This window comes from Pseudophryne corroboree, chromosome 11, assembly GCF_028390025.1.
Source record: "Pseudophryne corroboree isolate aPseCor3 chromosome 11, aPseCor3.hap2, whole genome shotgun sequence".
Taxonomy (NCBI): domain Eukaryota; kingdom Metazoa; phylum Chordata; class Amphibia; order Anura; family Myobatrachidae; genus Pseudophryne; species Pseudophryne corroboree.
In genome coordinates, this window is record NC_086454.1 from 168,654,151 (window position 1) to 168,674,262 (window position 20,112).

Genomic DNA, 20,112 nt, shown 5'->3' on the forward strand with positions numbered 1-20,112 from the left:
AAATTTGGTAGGTCCTAATGGCTTTTTTTTGTAAATACAATGTAATACTTGTGTCTCTGATTATTATTCCTGTAACTTGTAGAAAATAAGATCTCACACTCTAAGAGAAAGTTGTATATGTTGTGTTAGAAGAGAGGTTCCATGGTGTAATGGTTAGCACTCTGGGCTCTGAATCCAGCGATCCGAGTTCAAATCTCGGTGGGACCTGATGTGTTTTAGTACCTTCAGTTTAAGTTCTTGATTGACATAAAGTCTTCTTTTTCATACATATAATAATTTTTTTAAATCACTGATTTTTGTAAATTTGTACTAAAAGCTAGAAAAAGGTAGTTATAGAAATGTATGTAATTATATGAATTTTACTATATTACCCAAATAAGCGTTGATGTAAATATATGTACAATAATTGCAATAAAATGTGTCTTCTAAGAATCTAACATTTTAAAAAAAATGTTTAGCTCTCCCTCATGAATGAAGTTTCTTGGTGTATTGGTAACCACTCTGATCTTTGAATCCAGTGATCTGTATTTAAATCTTGGTAGGTCCTATTGGTTTTTTGTAAGTACCGTTCAGTTTATATTTCTCTGAGAGTACATTCTAATAAAAACTGTTTAAATGCTTCCTCATGAATGAGGTTTCCTGGTGTATTTGTAACCATTTTGGACTCTGAATCCATGATTTGTATTTACATCTTGGTAGGTCCTATTGTTTTTTTGTAAGTATTATGCAGTTCATATCTCTGAGAAAGAAAATATCTATAAATTGCATAAATTAAGAATCATACACACTGAGAGACAGGTTTATCGGTAATATAATTCCAATAAAATGTAACCTCTAAAAATCTTACACTGTGAGAACATTTTTTACATGCCACCATATGAATGAGCTTTCATGGTGTACTGTTAACAATTCTGGACTCTGAAACTAATAATCTGTATATACAAATTGGTAGGTCCTAATGGTTTTATTTGTAAATACAATGTAGTACATATCTCTCTGAATGAATATTTCTATATCTTGTAGAAATAAAGATCTTACACTCTGAGAGAAAGTTTTATATGTGTTATTAGAAGGGATATTCCATGGTGTTATGGTTAGCACTCTGTACTCTGAATCAAGTAAATTGAGTTCAAATCTCGGTGGGACCAGGTGCATTTTCGTACAAAGTTTAATTCCTTGATTGACAAAAACTTTTCTTTTTTATACATATAATACATTTTTTTTAAATTACTGATTATTATAAAAATGTACTAAAATCTAAAAAAAAGGTAGTTATAGAAATGTTTGTAATTATATGAATTTTACTGTGTAATCCAAATAAGCATTGATGTTAATATATGTACAATAACTTCAATAAAATGTGTCTTCTAAGAATCTAACATTTTAGAAAAAAATGTTTAGATGTTCCCTAATGAATGTGGTTTCTTGGTGTATTGGTAACCACTCCACTCTGATCTTTGAATACAGTGATCTGTATTTAAATCTTGGTAGGTCCTATTGGTTTTTTGTAAGTACCATTCAGTTCATATCTCTCTGAGAGTACATTCTTATAAAAAATATTTAGATGCTCCCTAATGGATGAGGTTTCATGGTATATTGGTAAACATTTTGGACTCTGAATCCATGATCTATATTTACATCTTGGTAGGTTCTATTGGTTTTGTTGTAAGTACAATACAGTTAATATCTCTGAGAAAGAAAATATCTATAAATTGCATAAATTAAGAATCTTACACACTGAGAGACAGGTTTATCTGTCATTTAATTCCAATAAAATGTATCCACTAAGAATCTTATACTCTGACAAAAAATGTACATGCTACCATATGAATGAGGTTTCATTGTGTGCTGTTAACAATTCTGGACTCTGAAACCTATAATCTGTATAAGAATTTGGTAGGTCCTAATGGCTTTTTTTTGTAAATACAATGTAATACTTATCTCTCTGATTATTATTCCTGTAACTTGTAGAAAATAAGATCTCACACTCTAAGAGAAAGTTGTATATGTTGTGTTAGAAGAGAGGTTTCATGGTGTAATGGTTATCACTCTGGGCTCTGAATCCAGCGATCCGAGTTCAAATCTCGGTGGGACCTGATGTGTTTTAGTACCTTCAGTTTAAGTTCTTGATTGACAGAAAGTCTTCTTTTTCATACATATAATAATTCTTTTAAATCACTGATTTTTGTAAATATGTACTAAAAGCTAAAAAAAGGTAGTTATAGAAATTTATGTAATTATATGAATTTTACTATATTACCCAAATAAGCGTTGATGTAAATATATGTACAATAATTGCAATAAAATGTGTCTTCTAAGAATCTAACATTTTAAAAAAAATGTTTAGCTCTCCCTCATGAATGAAGTTTCTTGGTGTATTGGTAACCACTCGGATCTTTGAATCCAGTGATCTGTATTTAAATCTTGGTAGGTCCTATTGGTTTTTTGTAAGTACCGTTCAGTTTATATTTCTCTGAGAGTACATTCTAATAAAAACTGTTTAAATGCTTCCTCATGAATGAGGTTTCCTGGTGTATTTGTAACCATTTTGGACTCTGAATCCATGATTTGTATTTACATCTTGGTAGGTCCTATTGTTTTTTTGTAAGTATTATGCAGTTCATATCTCTGAGAAAGAAAATATCTATAAATTGCATAAATTAAGAATCATACACACTGAGAGACAGGTTTATCGGTAATATAATTCCAATAAAATGTAACCTCTAAGAATCTTACACTGTGAGAACATTTTTTACATGCCACCATATGAATGAGCTTTCATGGTGTACTGTTAACAATTCTGGACTCTGAAACTAATAATCTGTATATACAAATTGGTAGGTCCTAATGGTTTTATTTGTAAATACAATGTAGTACATATCTCTCTGAATGAATATTTCTGTATCTTGTAGAAATAAAGATCTTACACTCTGAGAGAAAGTTTTATATGTGTTATTAGAAGGGAGATTCCATGGTGTTATGGTTAGCACTCTGTACTCTGAATCCAGTAAATTGAGTTCAAACCTCGGTGGGACCAGGTGCATTTTAGTACCTTCAGTTTAAGTCCTTGATTGACAAAACTTTTCTTTTTTTATACATATAATAAATTTTTTTTCAAAATCACTGATTATTGTAAAAATGTACTAAAATCTAAAAAAAAGGTAGTTATAGAAATGTTTGTAATTATATGAATTTTACTGTGTAATCCAAATAAGCATTGATGTTAATATATGTACAATAACTTCAATAAAATGTGTCTTCTAAGAATCTAACATTTTAGAAAAAAATGTTTAGATGTTCCCTAATGAATGTGGTTTCTTGGTGTATTGGTAACCACTCCACTCTGATCTTTGAATACAGTGATCTGTATTTAAATCTTGGTAGGTCCTATTGGTTTTTTGTAAGTACCATTCAGTTCATATCTCTCTGAGAGTACATTCTTATAAAAATATTTAGATGCTCCCTAATGGATGAGGTTTCATGGTATATTGGTAAACATTTTGGACTCTGAATCCATGATCTATATTAACATCTTGGTAGGTTCTATTGGTTTTGTTGTAAGTACAATACAGTTAATATCTCTGAGAAAGAAAATATCTATAAATTGCATAAATTAAGAATCTTACACACTGAGAGACAGGTTTATCTGTCATTTAATTCCAATAAAATGTATCCACTAAGAATCTTATACTCTGACAAAAAATGTACATGCTACCATATGAATGAGGTTTCATTGTGTGCTGTTAACAATTCTGGACTCTGAAACCTATAATCTGTATAAAAATTTGGTAGGTCCTAATGGCTTTTTTTTTGTAAATACAATGTAATACTTGTCTCTCTGATTATTATTCCTGTAACTTGTAGAAAATAAGATCTCACACTCTAAGAGAAAGTTGTATATGTTGTGTTAGAAGAGAGGTTCCATGGTGTAATGGTTAGCACTCTGGGCTCTGAATCCAGCGATCCGAGTTCAAATCTCGGTGGGACCTGATGTGTTTTAGTACCTTCTGTTTAAGTTCTTGATTGACAGAAAGTCTTCTTTTTCATACATATAATAATTTTTTTAAATCACTGATTTTTGTAAATATGTACTAAAAGCTACAAAAAAGGTAGTTATAGAAATGTATGTAATTATATGAATTTTACTGTATAACCCAAATAAGCGTTGATGTAAATATATGTACAATAATTGCAATAAAATGTGTCTTCTAAGAATCTAACATTTTAGAAAAAAATGTTTAGCTCTCCCTCATGAATGAAGTTTCTTGGTGTATTGGTAACCACTCGGATCTTTGAATCCAGTGATCTGTATTTAAATCTTGGTAGTTCCTACTGGTTTTTTGTAAGTACCGTTCAGTTTATATTTCTCAGAGAGTACATTCTAATAAAAACTGTTTAAATGCTTCCTCATGAATGAGGTTTCCTGGTGTATTTGTAACCATTTTGGACTCTGAATCCATGATTTGTATTTACATCTTGGTAGGTCCTATTGTTTTTTGTAAGTATTATGCAGTTCATATCTCTGAGAAAGAAAATATCTATAAATTGCATAAATTAAGAATCATACACACTGAGAGACAGGTTTATCGGTAATATAATTCCAATAAAATGTAACCTCTAAGAATCTTACACTGTGAGAACATTTTTTACATGCCACCATATGAATGAGCTTTCATGGTGTACTGTTAACAATTCTGGACTCTGAAACGAATAATCTGTATATACAAATTGGTAGGTCCTAATGGTTTTATTTGTAAATACAATGTAGTACATATCTCTCTGAATGAATATTTCTGTATCTTGTAGAAATAAAGATCTTACACTCTGAGAGAAAGTTTTATATTTGTTATTAGAAGGGATATTCCATGGTGTTATGGTTAGCACTCTGTACTCTGAATCTAGTAAATTGAGTTCAAATCTCGGTGGGACCAGGTGCATTTTAGTACAAAGTTTAATTCCTTGATTGACAAAAACTTTTTTTTTATACATATAATAATTTTTTTTTAAATCACTGATTATTGTAAAAATGTACCAAAATCTAAAAAAAAGGTAGTTATAGAAATGTTTGTAATTATATGAATTTTACTGTGTAATCCAAATAAGCATTGATGTTAATATATGTACAATAACTTCAATAAAATGTGTCTTCTAAGAATCTAACATTTTAGAAAAAAATGTTTAGATGTTCCCTAATGAATGTGGTTTCTTGGTGTATTGGTAACCACTCCACTCTGATCTTTGAATACAGTGATCTGTATTTAAATCTTGGTAGGTCCTATTGGTTTTTTGTAAGTACCATTCAGTTCATATCTCTCTGAGAGTACATTCTTATAAAAATATTTAGATGCTCCCTAATGGATGAGGTTTCATGGTATATTGGTAAACATTTTGGACTCTGAATCCATAATCTATATTTACATCTTGGTAGGTTCTATTGGTTTTGTTGTAAGTACAATACAGTTAATATCTCTGAGAAAGAAAATCTCTATAAATTGCATAAATTAAGAATCTTACACACTGAGAGACAGGTTTATCTGTCATTTAATTCCAATAAAATGTATCCACTAAGAATCTTATACTCTGACAAAAAATGTACATGCTACCATATGAAAGAGGTTTCATTGTGTGCTGTTAACAATTCTGGACTCTGAAACCTATAATCTGTATAAAAATTTGGTAGGTCCTAATAGCTTTTTTTTTGTAAATACAATGTAATACTTGTCTCTCTGATTATTATTCCTGTAACTTGTAGAAAATAAGATCTCACACTCTAAGAGAAAGTTGTATATGTTGTGTTAGAAGAGAGGTTCCATGGTGTAATGGTTAGCACTCTGGGCTCTGAATCCAGCGATCTGAGTTCAAATCTCGGTGGGACCTGATGTGTTTTAGTACCTTCAGTTTAAGTTCTTGATTGACAGAAAGTCTTCTTTATCATACATATAATAATTTTTTTAAATCACTGATTTTTGTAAATATGTACTAAAAGCTAGAAAAAGGTAGTTATAGAAATGTATGTAATCATATGAATTTTACTATATTACCCAAATAAGCGTTGATGTAAATATATGTACAATAATTGCAATAAAATGTGTCTTCTAAGAATCTAACATTTAAAAAAAAATGTTTAGCTCTCCCTCATGAATGAAGTTTCTTGGTGTATTGGTAACCACTCGGATCTTTGAATCCAGTGATCTGTATTTAAATCTTGGTAGGTCCTATTGGTTTTTTGTAAGTACCGTTCAGTTTATATTTCTCTGAGAGTACATTCTAATAAAAACTGTTTAAATGCTTCCTCATGAATGAGGTTTCCTGGTGTATTTGTAACCATTTTGGACTCTGAATCCATGATTTGTATTTACATCTTGGTAGGTCCTATTGTTTTTTTGTAAGTATTATGCAGTTCATATCTCTGAGAAAGAAAATATCTATAAATTGCACAAATTAAGAATCATACACACTGAGAGACAGGTTTATCGGTAATATAATTCCAATAAAATGTAACCTCTAAGAATCTTACACTGTGAGAACATTTTTTACATGCCACCATATGAATGAGCTTTCATGGTGTACTGTTAACAATTCTGGACTCTGAAACTAATAATCTGTATATACAAATTGGTAGGTCCTAATGGTTTTATTTGTAAATACAATGTAGTACATATCTCTCTGAATGAATATTTCTGTATCTTGTAGAAATAAAGATCTTACACTCTGAGAGAAAGTTTTATATGTGTTATTAGAAGGGAGATTCCATGGTGTTATGGTTAGCACTCTGTACTCTGAATCCAGTAAATTGAGTTCAAACCTCGGTGGGACCACGTGCATTTTAGTACCTTCAGTTTAAGTTCTTGATTGACAAAAACTTTTCTTTTTTTATACATATAATAATTTTTTTTTAAAAATCACAGATTATTGTAAAAATGTACTAAAATCTAAAAAAAAGGTAGTTATAGAAATGTTTGTAATTATATGAATTTTACTGTGTAATCCAAATAAGCATTGATGTTAATATATGTACAATAACTTCAATAAAATGTGTCTTCTAAGAATCTAACATTTTAGAAAAAAATGTTTAGATGTTCCCTAATGAATGTGGTTTCTTGGTGTATTGGTAACCACTCCACTCTGCTCTTTGAATACAGTGATCTGTATTTAAATCTTGGTAGGTCCTATTGGTTTTTTGTAAGTACCATTCAGTTCATATCTCTCTGAGAGTACATTCTTATAAAAATATTTAGATGCTCCCTAATGGATGAGGTTTCATGGTATATTGGTAAACATTTTGGACTCTGAATCCATGATCTATATTAACATCTTGGTAGGTTCTATTGGTTTTGTTGTAAGTACAATACAGTTAATATCTCTGAGAAAGAAAATATCTATAAATTGCATAAATTAAGAATCTTACACACTGAGAGACAGGTTTATCTGTCATTTAATTCCAATAAAATGTATCCACTAAGAATCTTATATTCTGACAAAAAATGTACATGCTACCATATGAATGAGGTTTCATTGTGTGCTGTTAACAATTCTGGACTCTGAAACCTATAATCTGTATAAAAAATTTGGTAGGTCCTAATGGCTTTTTTTTGTAAATACAATGTAATACTTGTGTCTCTGATTATTATTCCTGTAACTTGTAGAAAATAAGATCTCACACTCTAAGAGAAAGTTGTATATGTTGTGTTAGAAGAGAGGTTCCATGGTGTAATGGTTAGCACTCTGGGCTCTGAATCCAGCGATCCGAGTTCAAATCTCGGTGGGACCTGATGTGTTTTAGTACCTTCAGTTTAAGTTCTTGATTGACATAAAGTCTTCTTTTTCATACATATAATAATTTTTTTAAATCACTGATTTTTGTAAATTTGTACTAAAAGCTAGAAAAAGGTAGTTATAGAAATGTATGTAATTATATGAATTTTACTATATTACCCAAATAAGCGTTGATGTAAATATATGTACAATAATTGCAATAAAATGTGTCTTCTAAGAATCTAACATTTTAAAAAAAATGTTTAGCTCTCCCTCATGAATGAAGTTTCTTGGTGTATTGGTAACCACTCTGATCTTTGAATCCAGTGATCTGTATTTAAATCTTGGTAGGTCCTATTGGTTTTTTGTAAGTACCGTTCAGTTTATATTTCTCTGAGAGTACATTCTAATAAAAACTGTTTAAATGCTTCCTCATGAATGAGGTTTCCTGGTGTATTTGTAACCATTTTGGACTCTGAATCCATGATTTGTATTTACATCTTGGTAGGTCCTATTGTTTTTTTGTAAGTATTATGCAGTTCATATCTCTGAGAAAGAAAATATCTATAAATTGCATAAATTAAGAATCATACACACTGAGAGACAGGTTTATCGGTAATATAATTCCAATAAAATGTAACCTCTAAAAATCTTACACTGTGAGAACATTTTTTACATGCCACCATATGAATGAGCTTTCATGGTGTACTGTTAACAATTCTGGACTCTGAAACTAATAATCTGTATATACAAATTGGTAGGTCCTAATGGTTTTATTTGTAAATACAATGTAGTACATATCTCTCTGAATGAATATTTCTATATCTTGTAGAAATAAAGATCTTACACTCTGAGAGAAAGTTTTATATGTGTTATTAGAAGGGATATTCCATGGTGTTATGGTTAGCACTCTGTACTCTGAATCAAGTAAATTGAGTTCAAATCTCGGTGGGACCAGGTGCATTTTCGTACAAAGTTTAATTCCTTGATTGACAAAAACTTTTCTTTTTTATACATATAATACATTTTTTTTAAATTACTGATTATTATAAAAATGTACTAAAATCTAAAAAAAAGGTAGTTATAGAAATGTTTGTAATTATATGAATTTTACTGTGTAATCCAAATAAGCATTGATGTTAATATATGTACAATAACTTCAATAAAATGTGTCTTCTAAGAATCTAACATTTTAGAAAAAAATGTTTAGATGTTCCCTAATGAATGTGGTTTCTTGGTGTATTGGTAACCACTCCACTCTGATCTTTGAATACAGTGATCTGTATTTAAATCTTGGTAGGTCCTATTGGTTTTTTGTAAGTACCATTCAGTTCATATCTCTCTGAGAGTACATTCTTATAAAAAATATTTAGATGCTCCCTAATGGATGAGGTTTCATGGTATATTGGTAAACATTTTGGACTCTGAATCCATGATCTATATTTACATCTTGGTAGGTTCTATTGGTTTTGTTGTAAGTACAATACAGTTAATATCTCTGAGAAAGAAAATATCTATAAATTGCATAAATTAAGAATCTTACACACTGAGAGACAGGTTTATCTGTCATTTAATTCCAATAAAATGTATCCACTAAGAATCTTATACTCTGACAAAAAATGTACATGCTACCATATGAATGAGGTTTCATTGTGTGCTGTTAACAATTCTGGACTCTGAAACCTATAATCTGTATAAGAATTTGGTAGGTCCTAATGGCTTTTTTTTGTAAATACAATGTAATACTTATCTCTCTGATTATTATTCCTGTAACTTGTAGAAAATAAGATCTCACACTCTAAGAGAAAGTTGTATATGTTGTGTTAGAAGAGAGGTTTCATGGTGTAATGGTTATCACTCTGGGCTCTGAATCCAGCGATCCGAGTTCAAATCTCGGTGGGACCTGATGTGTTTTAGTACCTTCAGTTTAAGTTCTTGATTGACAGAAAGTCTTCTTTTTCATACATATAATAATTCTTTTAAATCACTGATTTTTGTAAATATGTACTAAAAGCTAAAAAAAGGTAGTTATAGAAATTTATGTAATTATATGAATTTTACTATATTACCCAAATAAGCGTTGATGTAAATATATGTACAATAATTGCAATAAAATGTGTCTTCTAAGAATCTAACATTTTAAAAAAAATGTTTAGCTCTCCCTCATGAATGAAGTTTCTTGGTGTATTGGTAACCACTCGGATCTTTGAATCCAGTGATCTGTATTTAAATCTTGGTAGGTCCTATTGGTTTTTTGTAAGTACCGTTCAGTTTATATTTCTCTGAGAGTACATTCTAATAAAAACTGTTTAAATGCTTCCTCATGAATGAGGTTTCCTGGTGTATTTGTAACCATTTTGGACTCTGAATCCATGATTTGTATTTACATCTTGGTAGGTCCTATTGTTTTTTTGTAAGTATTATGCAGTTCATATCTCTGAGAAAGAAAATATCTATAAATTGCATAAATTAAGAATCATACACACTGAGAGACAGGTTTATCGGTAATATAATTCCAATAAAATGTAACCTCTAAGAATCTTACACTGTGAGAACATTTTTTACATGCCACCATATGAATGAGCTTTCATGGTGTACTGTTAACAATTCTGGACTCTGAAACTAATAATCTGTATATACAAATTGGTAGGTCCTAATGGTTTTATTTGTAAATACAATGTAGTACATATCTCTCTGAATGAATATTTCTGTATCTTGTAGAAATAAAGATCTTACACTCTGAGAGAAAGTTTTATATGTGTTATTAGAAGGGAGATTCCATGGTGTTATGGTTAGCACTCTGTACTCTGAATCCAGTAAATTGAGTTCAAACCTCGGTGGGACCAGGTGCATTTTAGTACCTTCAGTTTAAGTCCTTGATTGACAAAACTTTTCTTTTTTTATACATATAATAAATTTTTTTTCAAAATCACTGATTATTGTAAAAATGTACTAAAATCTAAAAAAAAGGTAGTTATAGAAATGTTTGTAATTATATGAATTTTACTGTGTAATCCAAATAAGCATTGATGTTAATATATGTACAATAACTTCAATAAAATGTGTCTTCTAAGAATCTAACATTTTAGAAAAAAATGTTTAGATGTTCCCTAATGAATGTGGTTTCTTGGTGTATTGGTAACCACTCCACTCTGATCTTTGAATACAGTGATCTGTATTTAAATCTTGGTAGGTCCTATTGGTTTTTTGTAAGTACCATTCAGTTCATATCTCTCTGAGAGTACATTCTTATAAAAATATTTAGATGCTCCCTAATGGATGAGGTTTCATGGTATATTGGTAAACATTTTGGACTCTGAATCCATGATCTATATTAACATCTTGGTAGGTTCTATTGGTTTTGTTGTAAGTACAATACAGTTAATATCTCTGAGAAAGAAAATATCTATAAATTGCATAAATTAAGAATCTTACACACTGAGAGACAGGTTTATCTGTCATTTAATTCCAATAAAATGTATCCACTAAGAATCTTATACTCTGACAAAAAATGTACATGCTACCATATGAATGAGGTTTCATTGTGTGCTGTTAACAATTCTGGACTCTGAAACCTATAATCTGTATAAAAATTTGGTAGGTCCTAATGGCTTTTTTTTTGTAAATACAATGTAATACTTGTCTCTCTGATTATTATTCCTGTAACTTGTAGAAAATAAGATCTCACACTCTAAGAGAAAGTTGTATATGTTGTGTTAGAAGAGAGGTTCCATGGTGTAATGGTTAGCACTCTGGGCTCTGAATCCAGCGATCCGAGTTCAAATCTCGGTGGGACCTGATGTGTTTTAGTACCTTCTGTTTAAGTTCTTGATTGACAGAAAGTCTTCTTTTTCATACATATAATAGTTTTTTTAAATCACTGATTTTTGTAAATATGTACTAAAAGCTAAAAAAAAGGTAGTTATAGAAATGTATGTAATTATATGAATTTTACTATATAACCCAAATAAGCGTTGATGTAAATATATGTACAATAATTGCAATAAAATGTGTCTTCTAAGAATCTAACATTTTAGAAAAAAATGTTTAGCTCTCCCTCATGAATGAAGTTTCTTGGTGTATTGGTAACCACTCGGATCTTTGAATCCAGTGATCTGTATTTAAATCTTGGTAGGTCCTATTGGTTTTTTGTAAGTACCGTTCAGTTTATATTTCTCTGAGAGTACATTCTAATAAAAACTGTTTAAATGCTTCCTCATGAATGAGGTTTCCTGGTGTATTTGTAACCATTTTGGACTCTGAATCCATGATTTGTATTTACATCTTGGTAGGTCCTATTGTTTTTTTGTAAGTATTATGCAGTTCATATCTCTGAGAAAGAAAATATCTATAAATTGCATAAATTAAGAATCATACACACTGAGAGACAGGTTTATCGGTAATATAATTCCAATAAAATGTAACCTCTAAGAATCTTACACTGTGAGAACATTTTTTACATGCCACCATATGAATGAGCTTTCATGGTGTACTGTTAACAATTCTGGACTCTGAAACTAATAATCTGTATATACAAATTGGTAGGTCCTAATGGTTTTATTTGTAAATACAATGTAGTACATATCTCTCTGAATGAATATTTCTATATCTTGTAGAAATAAAGATCTTACACTCTGAGAGAAAGTTTTATATGTGTTATTAGAAGGGATATTCCATGGTGTTATGGTTAGCACTCTGTACTCTGAATCCAGTAAATTGAGTTCAAATCTCGGTGGGACCAGGTGCATTTTCGTACAAAGTTTAATTCCTTGATTGACAAAAACTTTTCTTTTTTATACATATAATACATTTTTTTTAAATTACTGATTATTATAAAAATGTACTAAAATCTAAAAAAAAGGTAGTTATAGAAATGTTTGTAATTATATGAATTTTACTGTGTAATCCAAATAAGCATTGATGTTAATATATGTACAATAACTTCAATAAAATGTGTCTTCTAAGAATCTAACATTTTAGAAAAAAATGTTTAGATGTTCCCTAATGAATGTGGTTTCTTGGTGTATTGGTAACCACTCCACTCTGATCTTTGAATACAGTGATCTGTATTTAAATCTTGGTAGGTCCTATTGGTTTTTTGTAAGTACCATTCAGTTCATATCTCTCTGAGAGTACATTCTTATAAAAAATATTTAGATGCTCCCTAATGGATGAGGTTTCATGGTATATTGGTAAACATTTTGGACTCTGAATCCATGATCTATATTTACATCTTGGTAGGTTCTATTGGTTTTGTTGTAAGTACAATACAGTTAATATCTCTGAGAAAGAAAATATCTATAAATTGCATAAATTAAGAATCTTACACACTGAGAGACAGGTTTATCTGTCATTTAATTCCAATAAAATGTATCCACTAAGAATCTTATACTCTGACAAAAAATGTACATGCTACCATATGAATGAGGTTTCATTGTGTGCTGTTAACAATTCTGGACTCTGAAACCTATAATCTGTATAAGAATTTGGTAGGTCCTAATGGCTTTTTTTTGTAAATACAATGTAATACTTATCTCTCTGATTATTATTCCTGTAACTTGTAGAAAATAAGATCTCACACTCTAAGAGAAAGTTCTATATGTTGTGTTAGAAGAGAGGTTTCATGGTGTAATGGTTATCACTCTGGGCTCTGAATCCAGCGATCCGAGTTCAAATCTCGGTGGGACCTGATGTGTTTTAGTACCTTCAGTTTAAGTTCTTGATTGACAGAAAGTCTTCTTTTTCATACATATAATAATTCTTTTAAATCACTGATTTTTGTAAATATGTACTAAAAGCTAAAAAAAGGTATTTATAGAAATGTATGTAATTATATGAATTTTACTATATTACCCAAATAAGCGTTGATGTAAATATATGTACAATAATTGCAATAAAATGTGTCTTCTAAGAATCTAACATTTAAAAAAAAAATGTTTAGCTCTCCCTCATGAATTAAGTTTCTTGGTGTATTGGTAACCACTCGGATCTTTGAATCCAGTGATCTGTATTTAAATCTTGGTAGGTCCTATTGGTTTTTTGTAAGTACCGTTCAGTTTATATTTCTCTGAGAGTACATTCTAATAAAAACTGTTTAAATGCTTCCTCATGAATGAGGTTTCCTGGTGTATTTGTAACCATTTTGGACTCTGAATCCATGATTTGTATTTACATCTTGGTAGGTCCTATTGTTTTTTTGTAAGTATTATGCAGTTCATATCTCTGAGAAAGAAAATATCTATAAATTGCATAAATTAAGAATCATACACACTGAGAGACAGGTTTATCGGTAATATAATTCCAATAAAATGTAACCTCTAAGAATCTTACACTGTGAGAACATTTTTTACATGCCACCATATGAATGAGCTTTCATGGTGTACTGTTAACAATTCTGGACTCTGAAACTAATAATCTGTATATACAAATTGGTAGGTCCTAATGGTTTTATTTGTAAATACAATGTAGTACATATCTCTCTGAATGAATATTTCTGTATCTTGTAGAAATAAAGATCTTACACTCTGAGAGAAAGTTTTATATGTGTTATTAGAAGGGAGATTCCATGGTGTTATGGTTAGCACTCTGTACTCTGAATCCAGTAAATTGAGTTCAAACCTCGGTGGGACCAGGTGCATTTTAGTACCTTCAGTTTAAGTTCTTGATTGACAAAAACTTTTCTTTTTTTATACATATAATAATTTTTTTTTAAAAATCACTGATTATTGTAAAAATGTACTAAAATCTAAAAAAAAGGTAGTTATAGAAATGTTTGTAATTATATGAATTTTACTGTGTAATCCAAATAAGCATTGATGTTAATATATGTACAATAACTTCAATAAAATGTGTCTTCTAAGAATCTAACATTTTAGAAAAAAATGTTTAGACGTTCCCTAATGAATGTGGTTTCTTGGTGTATTGGTAACCACTCCACTCTGATCTTTGAATACAGTGATCTGTATTTAAATCTTGGTAGGTCCTATTGGTTTTTTGTAAGTACCATTCAGTTCATATCTCTCTGAGAGTACATTCTTATAAAAATATTTAGATGCTCCCTAATGGATGAGGTTTCATGGTATATTGGTAAACATTTTGGACTCTGAATCCATGATCTATATTAACATCTTGGTAGGTTCTATTGGTTTTGTTGTAAGTACAATACAGTTAATATCTCTGAGAAAGAAAATATCTATAAATTGCATAAATTAAGAATCTTACACACTGAGAGACAGGTTTATCTGTCATTTAATTCCAATAAAATGTATCCACTAAGAATCTTATATTCTGACAAAAAATGTACATGCTACCATATGAATGAGGTTTCATTGTGTGCTGTTAACAATTCTGGACTCTGAAACCTATAATCTGTATAAAAAATTTGGTAGGTCCTAATGGCTTTTTTTTGTAAATACAATGTAATACTTGTGTCTCTGATTATTATTCCTGTAACTTGTAGAAAATAAGATCTCACACTCTAAGAGAAAGTTGTATATGTTGTGTTAGAAGAGAGGTTCCATGGTGTAATGGTTATCACTCTGGGCTCTGAATCCAGCGATCCGAGTTCAAATCTCGGTGGGACCTGATGTGTTTTAGTACCTTCAGTTTAAGTTCTTGATTGACATAAAGTCTTCTTTTTCATACATATAATAATTTTTTTAAATCACTGATTTTTGTAAATTTGTACTAAAAGCTAGAAAAAGGTAGTTATAGAAATGTATGTAATTATATGAATTTTACTATATTACCCAAATAAGCGTTGATGTAAATATATGTACAATAATTGCAATAAAATGTGTCTTCTAAGAATCTAACATTTTAAAAAAAATGTTTAGCTCTCCCTCATGAATGAAGTTTCTTGGTGTATTGGTAACCACTCTGATCTTTGAATCCAGTGATCTGTATTTAAATCTTGGTAGGTCCTATTGGTTTTTTGTAAGTACCGTTCAGTTTATATTTCTCTGAGAGTACATTCTAATAAAAACTGTTTAAATGCTTCCTCATGAATGAGGTTTCCTGGTGTATTTGTAACCATTTTGGACTCTGAATCCATGATTTGTATTTACATCTTGGTAGGTCCTATTGTTTTTTTGTAAGTATTATGCAGTTCATATCTCTGAGAAAGAAAATATCTATAAATTGCATAAATTAAGAATCATACACACTGAGAGACAGGTTTATCGGTAATATAATTCCAATAAAATGTAACCTCTAAAAATCTTACACTGTGAGAACATTTTTTACATGCCACCATATGAATGAGCTTTCATGGTGTACTGTTAACAATTCTGGACTCTGAAACTAATAATCTGTATATACAAATTGGTAGGTCCTAATGGTTTTATTTGTAAATACAATGTAGTACATATCTCTCTGAATGAATATTTCTATATCTTGTAGAAATAAAGATCTTACACTCTGAGAGAAAGTTTTATATGTGTTATTAGAAGGGAGATTCCATGGTGTTATGGTTAGCACTCTGTACTCTGAATCCAGTAAATTGAGTTCAAACCTCGGTGGGACCAGGTGCATTTTAGTACCTTCAGTTTAAGTTCTTGATTGACAAAAACTTTTCTTTTTTTATACATATAATAATTTTTTTTTAAAAATCACTGATTATTGTAAAAATGTACTAAAATCTAAAAAAAGGTAGTTATAGAAATGTTTGTAATTATATGAATTTTACTGTGTAATCCAAATTAGCATTGATGTTAATATATGTACAATAACTTCAATAAAATGTGTCTTCTAAGAATCTAACATTTTAGAAAAAAATGTTTAGATGTTCCCTAATGAATGTTGTTTCTTGGTGTATTGGTAACCACTCCACTCTGATCTTTGAATACAGTGATCTGTATTTAAATCTTGGTAGGTCCTATTGGTTTTTTGTAAGTACCATTCAGTTCATATCTCTCTGAGAGTACATTCTTATAAAAATATTTAGATGCTCCCTAATGGATGAGGTTTCATGGTATATTGGTAAACATTTTGGACTCTGAATCCATGATCTATATTAACATCTTGGTAGGTTCTATTGGTTTTGTTGTAAGTACAATACAGTTAATATCTCTGAGAAAGAAAATATCTATAAATTGCATAAATTAAGAATCTTACACACTGAGAGACAGGTTTATCTGTCATTTAATTCCAATAAAATGTATCCACTAAGAATCTTATATTCTGACAAAAAATGTACATGCTACCATATGAATGAGGTTTCATTGTGTGCTGTTAACAATTCTGGACTCTGAAACCTATAATCTGTATAAAAATTTGGTAGGTCCTAATGGCTTTTTTTTGTAAATACAATGTAATACTTATCTCTCTGATTATTATTCCTGTAACTTGTAGAAAATAAGATCTCACACTCTAAGAGAAAGTTGTATATGTTGTCTTAGAAGAGAGGTTTCATGGTGTAATGGTTAGCACTCTGGGCTCTGAATCCAGCGATCCGAGTTCAAATCTCGGTGGGACCTGATGTGTTTTAGTACCTTCAGTTTAAGTTCTTGATTGACAGAAAGTCTTCTTTTTCATACATATAATAATTTTTTTAAATCACTGATTTTTGTAAATATGTACTAAAAGCTACAAAAAAGGTAGTTATAGAAATGTATGTAATTATATGAATTTTACTATATAACCCAAATAAGCGTTGATGTAAATATATGTACAATAATTGCAATAAAATGTGTCTTCTAAGAATCTAACATTTTAGAAAAAAATGTTTAGCTCTCCCTCATGAATGAAGTTTCTTGGTGTATTGGTAACCACTCGGATCTTTGAATCCAGTGATCTGTATTTAAATCTTGGTAGTTCCTACTGGTTTTTTGTAAGTACCGTTCAGTTTATATTTCTCAGAGAGTACATTCTAATAAAAACTGTTTAAATGCTTCCTCATGAATGAGGTTTCCTGGTGTATTTGTAACCATTTTGGACTCTGAATCCATGATTTGTATTTACATCTTGGTAGGTCCTATTGTTTTTTGTAAGTATTATGCAGTTCATATCTCTGAGAAAGAAAATATCTATAAATTGCATAAATTAAGAATCATACACACTGAGAGACAGGTTTATCGGTAATATAATTCCAATAAAATGTAACCTCTAAGAATCTTACACTGTGAGAACATTTTTTACATGCCACCATATGAATGAGCTTTCATTGTGTACTGTTAACAATTCTGGACTCTGAAACGAATAATCTGTATATACAAATTGGTAGGTCCTAATGGTTTTATTTGTAAATACAATGTAGTACATATCTCTCTGAATGAATATTTCTGTATCTTGTAGAAATAAAGATCTTACACTCTGAGAGAAAGTTTTATATTTGTTATTAGAAGGGATATTCCATGGTGTTATGGTTAGCACTCTGTACTCTGAATCTAGTAAATTGAGTTCAAATCTCGGTGGGACCAGGTGCATTTTAGTACAAAGTTTAATTCCTTGATTGACAAAAACTTTTTTTTTATACATATAATAATTTTTTTTTAAATCACTGATTATTGTAAAAATGTACCAAAATCTAAAAAAAAGGTAGTTATAGAAATGTTTGTAATTATATGAATTTTACTGTGTAATCCAAATAAGCATTGATGTTAATATATGTACAATAACTTCAATAAAATGTGTCTTCTAAGAATCTAACATTTTAGAAAAAAATGTTTAGATGTTCCCTAATGAATGTGGTTTCTTGGTGTATTGGTAACCACTCCACTCTGATCTTTGAATACAGTGATCTGTATTTAAATCTTGGTAGGTCCTATTGGTTTTTTGTAAGTACCATTCAGTTCATATCTCTCTGAGAGTACATTCTTATAAAAATATTTAGATGCTCCCTAATGGATGAGGTTTCATGGTATATTGGTAAACATTTTGGACTCTGAATCCATAATCTATATTTACATCTTGGTAGGTTCTATTGGTTTTGTTGTAAGTACAATACAGTTAATATCTCTGAGAAAGAAAATCTCTATAAATTGCATAAATTAAGAATCTTACACACTGAGAGACAGGTTTATCTGTCATTTAATTCCAATAAAATGTATCCACTAAGAATCTTATACTCTGACAAAAAATGTACATGCTACCATATGAAAGAGGTTTCATTGTGTGCTGTTAACAATTCTGGACTCTGAAACCTATAATCTGTATAAAAATTTGGTAGGTCCTAATAGCTTTTTTTTTTGTAAATACAATGTAATACTTGTCTCTCTGATTATTATTCCTGTAACTTGTAGAAAATAAGATCTCACACTCTAAGAGAAAGTTGTATATGTTGTGTTAGAAGAGAGGTTCCATGGTGTAATGGTTAGCACTCTGGGCTCTGAATCCAGCGATCTGAGTTCAAATCTCAGTGGGACCTGATGTGTTTTAGTACCTTCAGTTTAAGTTCTTGATTGACAGAAAGTCTTCTTTATCATACATATAATAATTTTTTTAAATCACTGATTTTTGTAAATATGTACTAAAAGCTAGAAAAAGGTAGTTATAGAAATGTATGTAATCATATGAATTTTACTATATTACCCAAATAAGCGTTGATGTAAATATATGTACAATAATTGCAATAAAATGTGTCTTCTAAGAATCTAACATTTAAAAAAAAATGTTTAGCTCTCCCTCATGAATGAAGTTTCTTGGTGTATTGGTAACCACTCGGATCTTTGAATCCAGTGATCTGTATTTAAATCTTGGTAGGTCCTATTGGTTTTTTGTAAGTACCGTTCAGTTTATATTTCTCTGAGAGTACATTCTAATAAAAACTGTTTAAATGCTTCCTCATGAATGAGGTTTCCTGGTGTATTTGTAACCATTTTGGACTCTGAATCCATGATTTGTATTTACATCTTGGTAGGTCCTATTGTTTTTTTGTAAGTATTATGCAGTTCATATCTCTGAGAAAGAAAATATCTATAAATTGCACAAATTAAGAATCATACACACTGAGAGACAGGTTTATCGGTAATATAATTCCAATAAAATGTAACCTCTAAGAATCTTACACTGTGAGAACATTTTTTACATGCCACCATATGAATGAGCTTTCATGGTGTACTGTTAACAATTCTGGACTCTGAAACTAATAATCTGTATATACAAATTGGTAGGTCCTAATGGTTTTATTTGTAAATACAATGTAGTACATATCTCTCTGAATGAATATTTCTGTATCTTGTAGAAATAAAGATCTTACACTCTGAGAGAAAGTTTTATATGTGTTATTAGAAGGGAGATTCCATGGTGTTATGGTTAGCACTCTGTACTCTGAATCCAGTAAATTGAGTTCAAACCTCGGTGGGACCACGTGCATTTTAGTACCTTCAGTTTAAGTTCTTGATTGACAAAAACTTTTCT

General features: G+C 30.1%; 11 non-coding genes across 11 annotated transcripts; all 11 read left to right on the top strand.

The window, feature by feature from the left end:
• The first annotated feature begins 135 nt into the window (after window positions 1-135).
• Window positions 136-207, top strand: TRNAQ-CUG (transfer RNA glutamine (anticodon CUG)). The gene has a single exon. It is a non-coding gene; the product is annotated as a tRNA-Gln (tRNA).
• Window positions 208-2,024: 1,817 nt separating this feature from the next.
• TRNAQ-CUG (transfer RNA glutamine (anticodon CUG)) lies at window positions 2,025-2,096 on the top strand. Its single transcript has one exon. It is a non-coding gene; the product is annotated as a tRNA-Gln (tRNA).
• Window positions 2,097-3,917: 1,821 nt separating this feature from the next.
• TRNAQ-CUG (transfer RNA glutamine (anticodon CUG)) lies at window positions 3,918-3,989 on the top strand. The gene has a single exon. It is a non-coding gene; the product is annotated as a tRNA-Gln (tRNA).
• Window positions 3,990-5,805: 1,816 nt separating this feature from the next.
• Window positions 5,806-5,877, top strand: TRNAQ-CUG (transfer RNA glutamine (anticodon CUG)). The gene has a single exon. It is a non-coding gene; the product is annotated as a tRNA-Gln (tRNA).
• A 1,822-nt stretch (window positions 5,878-7,699) lies between these two features.
• On the top strand, window positions 7,700-7,771 carry TRNAQ-CUG (transfer RNA glutamine (anticodon CUG)). The gene has a single exon. It is a non-coding gene; the product is annotated as a tRNA-Gln (tRNA).
• Window positions 7,772-9,588: 1,817 nt separating this feature from the next.
• Window positions 9,589-9,660, top strand: TRNAQ-CUG (transfer RNA glutamine (anticodon CUG)). Its single transcript has one exon. It is a non-coding gene; the product is annotated as a tRNA-Gln (tRNA).
• Window positions 9,661-11,481: 1,821 nt separating this feature from the next.
• On the top strand, window positions 11,482-11,553 carry TRNAQ-CUG (transfer RNA glutamine (anticodon CUG)). The gene has a single exon. It is a non-coding gene; the product is annotated as a tRNA-Gln (tRNA).
• Window positions 11,554-13,372: 1,819 nt separating this feature from the next.
• Window positions 13,373-13,444, top strand: TRNAQ-CUG (transfer RNA glutamine (anticodon CUG)). The gene has a single exon. It is a non-coding gene; the product is annotated as a tRNA-Gln (tRNA).
• A 1,823-nt stretch (window positions 13,445-15,267) lies between these two features.
• On the top strand, window positions 15,268-15,339 carry TRNAQ-CUG (transfer RNA glutamine (anticodon CUG)). Its single transcript has one exon. It is a non-coding gene; the product is annotated as a tRNA-Gln (tRNA).
• A 1,820-nt stretch (window positions 15,340-17,159) lies between these two features.
• On the top strand, window positions 17,160-17,231 carry TRNAQ-CUG (transfer RNA glutamine (anticodon CUG)). Its single transcript has one exon. It is a non-coding gene; the product is annotated as a tRNA-Gln (tRNA).
• Window positions 17,232-19,048: 1,817 nt separating this feature from the next.
• TRNAQ-CUG (transfer RNA glutamine (anticodon CUG)) lies at window positions 19,049-19,120 on the top strand. The gene has a single exon. It is a non-coding gene; the product is annotated as a tRNA-Gln (tRNA).
• The last annotated feature ends 992 nt before the right edge of the window (window positions 19,121-20,112 follow it).